The sequence below is a fragment of the Cynara cardunculus genome (genome assembly GCF_001531365.2).
Source record: "Cynara cardunculus var. scolymus isolate 2C chromosome LG 3, CcrdV1, whole genome shotgun sequence".
NCBI classification, from domain to species: Eukaryota; Viridiplantae; Streptophyta; class Magnoliopsida; order Asterales; family Asteraceae; genus Cynara; species Cynara cardunculus.
The window spans coordinates 7,886,947-7,891,710 of record NC_037530.1 but is presented as its reverse complement, the minus strand read 5'-3'; positions in this window follow the sequence as shown (position 1 = coordinate 7,891,710).

Genomic DNA, 4,764 nt, shown 5'->3' with positions numbered 1-4,764 from the left:
TAATCAGTAATCTTTTTTTTTAGTTTGGAAAATCACTGACATAATATTTTTTATTTTTAATTAAAATAAATTTTATCAATAATCTTTTTTAAATGTATATTTGTTTCATTTTATATATGTAAATACTTTTTTGATTCAAAAAATGTTTAGAAACTTAATCGCTCAAAATATGAAAATCCATTGATTTTTTTCCCATGTATTTTCAATTATTTTACCATATTAATCAGTTTTATAGGTAATAAGAATGTTTGTAACATGTTTTAGAAAATTCAAGGAGTTATTTAACAGGTTTTGAAATGTCCAAAGACTTATTTGTTCTAAAAAATTGTCCAAGAACTTAATCATTCTAAACAATAAAGTCCATTGGATTTTTTAGAATTTTCCCTAAAATTATACATATAAGGAACCAATTTTTTTCGTGAATATGAGTAGCAATCTCGGCCCTCCATCTTATTTGATCCAACAACTCATATTGAATAAAAGTTTTAATCAAAATTATTAATTAAGGTAATTAAGGGTAAAAAAAATGAAGTTAATATAAATCGACGCCTATCTTCTTTGACTTTTTATTTTCGTTTTCAATTAAAAACTTTGATCCCCTTAAAGTTTAGAATAGATTATCTTAAAAATTACTATATTTTAATTAAACAAATTACATAAAAAACGAAAAAATTTCGATATGACATTCATCTCGATATAATTTTTTTTGCTTTAACCATTTTTTTACGTGAAATGATATATATATGTGTTATATTCATTATTAGTATTTATGTACGTTCAAGTGTATATAACAGCTCGAGAGTGTAAGTCTGTAACTCTACATTAACTTCTTCAACGTTGTAAGACACCACGTTCTTCATCATCGTAACTCAATATCCATGAAGTTTGATCGAGAACTCATCGAGGCTGCACGAGAACCTATTGAGACCGATTGAGAACCCATCGAGACCGATCAAGAAAGTTTGAGAATCCATTAATTGTCTTAGTATGTGTTTTATATGAAACCATAACCTACCACCTTCATTTTTCATTTAGAACCTATCGATTGATTTATTATATGTTTGTTTATGTAAAACCATAGGCTACCGCTTTCAATTATCGAGACGGATCAGGAACTCACTGAGACCAATCAAGAACACTTCAAGATCGATCCACAACCCATTGGGACCGATCGACACCAATCAAGACGAATTAAGAACCCATCCACTGACTTGGCATACGGTTGTGTGTTAAAATTATAACATAACAACTTCATTTTTCATCTATACCGATTTAAAACCTACTGATTAATTTATTGTGTGTTTGTTTGTGTAAAACTATAACCTAACACTTTTAATTTTTATTGAGATGGATCGCAAAATCTATTGAGATGGATCGCAAAATCTATTGAGATGAATCAGGAACTCATCCAAATCAATCAAGAACCCATTGAAGAAAAAGAAGAAAAAAACTGAAGTATGTAGACTTGAAACTATAGTATATTCATGATGAATATTATGGTAAAATTTTATATTTATGATAAATATCATACTAATATAAATATAGAGAGTTATTTTATACACGTGATAATACATAAATATTTATGATGAATAGTATGTATATTCAAGATAAACGTTACATGTGAAAATGTATGCTTATGGTGAATATCTAATGATGTATGAATGTTGAAAAGTTGTTTTTATACACGTGAACATATATAAATATTCATAATGAATAATATGTATATTCATGATGAGTAAAATGTGTATTCATGTGAATAGTATGTATTATATTGATGTATAAATATTAAAAAGTTATTGTATATATATTGGTAAATGTTATAAAAAACGTATATTCATGATGAATGTTATAATGAAAATGTATATTAATGATGAATGTCATAATGATATATGAATACTAAAGATTTGTTAAATACACGTGAAAATACATAATTATTCATGATGAATGTTATACTAAGTTGTATTCATGATGAATATCACACTAATGTGTGAATATTAAAAAGTTGTTGTAAAAATAATAAAGGTGCATAAATTGTGCTTGGAAATGAATTGATCTGGTGCACCTCATCAGTGTTGACATTCAATTATGATTGATCCAAGGGTGGAAATCTCTTCTTACGCTTCTAACTATAACTTCTTTTCTCACTGGAACCCAACCACACACACACACACACACACATACATACATACATACATACATACATACATACATATATATATATATATATATATATAAGTGAGTTATTATGCAACCCTTTACATTTATACAACCAATACAACTTGTGACATCCGTCATTTTTGGAGCGTCAGGTTAACACATTTAAAGGGGTTTCTATATGTTGATTAGAAGTCATCTGGCTTAGTTCCCAAATATAGTTCAGAGAACCTTGTTTCGACGGGTAGCTGATAAAGTTAATTTATGTAATGTCAAATATATTAAAAATGCTCCAAATATAATAAAATTGATATTATAAGTCCAAATTAAAATATAAAAGTCTTATTCGAATGTCCAAATAATTTTTCCAAAAATGTGAAACTTTGATTTAATAATGATATTTTTATCGATGTTTGATAAATTGTCTTTTGTTAGAATTTAAATGGGCTTTATTATTTTGTTTAAAAGAAAAATAAAATTTTTTATTGGACTTGGGCCTTAAGAGGCCAGCCCATTTCCTTTCTTTAAAACCCACATATAAATACCCCACATTCTTTGAAAACTCTCATTTCCAATCCTCATTTTTTGCATAAACATTTCCTCTCCTTAATCACTTTCTCTCTCTAAATCAAACCCCCCCAGCCGAGTTCATCTTCAAGCATTTTTAGAAATCTGTCAATCTTGAAGAATATCCAAGATTTCAAGAAAAATGTATTATACTAGTTATCTTACATTTATAAAATAACAAAGATTCTCATTTTTCTACACCTACTTCTCGTTCTTGTAATTAAAATTTCTGGAGAATTCAAAAGGGGAGATTATACATCAAAGACATGAAAATGTCTTCAAAAGAATGATAATCTATGATCCACGATCTTCGAACTCTAAGAAAGTAGGAGAAAACCACATTGCATGTGGAATTTAATCATGAAGAGATGTATTTTGAAAATTGACAGATTCTGTTAGCACTTGTGTCGACTGTATCTTTCAAAATAAAAGTCCAAATGTTCTGATTTTTCTTCTAAAACGTACTTTGATAAGTTATCTTTCTAATGCAACTGGTCTCACTCAAAAATATTACGTTTTGAGCCTTCAAGTTCTTGATACAAGATTATAATGGTATAATTTGTAAAAAAATGAATTTTAGTTCATATATGATTATTTATATTAATATGATTAGGGCGTAAAACTAAAAATGAAAAAGTAAGAACTATTAAATAAATAATTATAAGCTATAAAGTAATTTATAAATTAAAATTGATTTGATTTTAAATATATCACGTGGGTGGTTGTCTAGCTTTAAAAGTTTGTACATTTAGCATAATAAATTGTACCTCTTAAAGATTTCAAGAAAACTGAAACTCACATTTTATAATCAAGTACAGGTGTAACTAATATATACTTGGAAAAGGTTAAAACTTATTTTAGGGACAATATGATTCTTTTCATATTTTTTTGTCCTGTTCAAATTATCAAACATTATACATACTACTCATTATCTTGTTTTGGTCATATCAAACACCTGACGAACATAGATTTTATTCCAATCTAGTCTCATTAATGTACCGAACGCATCCTAGTGAACTTATACAGCACCAAATGATCTGGACAACTTCCAAATCTAAATATATCTTGGTTTGCATCATACTAAATATTTTAAATAGCTGAAATGACATAATGTATCATAACTAAATCTAGAACACGTCACAACCACATAGGTTAGAACCATCTTCATACGTGACCTTGAAGTCATCTAAAATGTTGTCCATCACTGGCTCTTGGTATATTTTACAACCAATATAACCAATTTTTACTATAAAATATATTAACCTTAGGAGTTGTTCGTTTGCGGTTTAATAGGCTAAATAAGCTGTATTCAATCACCCATACAAAGATGTTTGGTTGTGCCTTAATCGATCAATAAGTGACTTATTCGAACAACTAGAATACATGTGTTGTCTACATTCACCCCAATATTTTCCACATATAACCTCCGTTTTTCCCCCTGAAGTTTGTATAGCTCCATCAAAGACACAACTCCTCTCCTTCAAAAATACGCCTCATTTACTCTCAATTTCCTTCACCATAGCTTCTAGCCTTCGCCATCACTGGTTTTCCGTCCCTCGCCCTTGCCGTCTTTGATCTTCGTCTTCCAGTGCCTCGTCTGGTGTATATGGTGTTGATTTTCCAACCTTATTGTCAAAGAAACTTATACCTGAAGAAATATCCCTCAAAGGATCCTCAAAATAAACGAATACTTGAACGTTCATTCTGAAGTATGAACACAAACAATGTGCAGATAATGGATGAAAAAAATCTAGAAGTATGAGGATTTAGGATGACAACCACAGAAGTTTGATATTGGGGACTTATCACAGAGGTTTGGATAGTTCAAGAAACTATATTTAATTTAAGTTATCAAAAGCAAATAGGATTCTTCCAATGAGTTTGTTGGAATTTGACCAGAAAGTTATTTCTGTATGGATTTAAAGTGGTTAGTGAAATTCATCGATTTTGGTTTTTTTATTTACCGATTCACTGATTTGGGGTTTCTTAATTCAACGCTTGGTTTCATTTGATTTTCTTTTTGTTCTTGATATGGGCACTTGA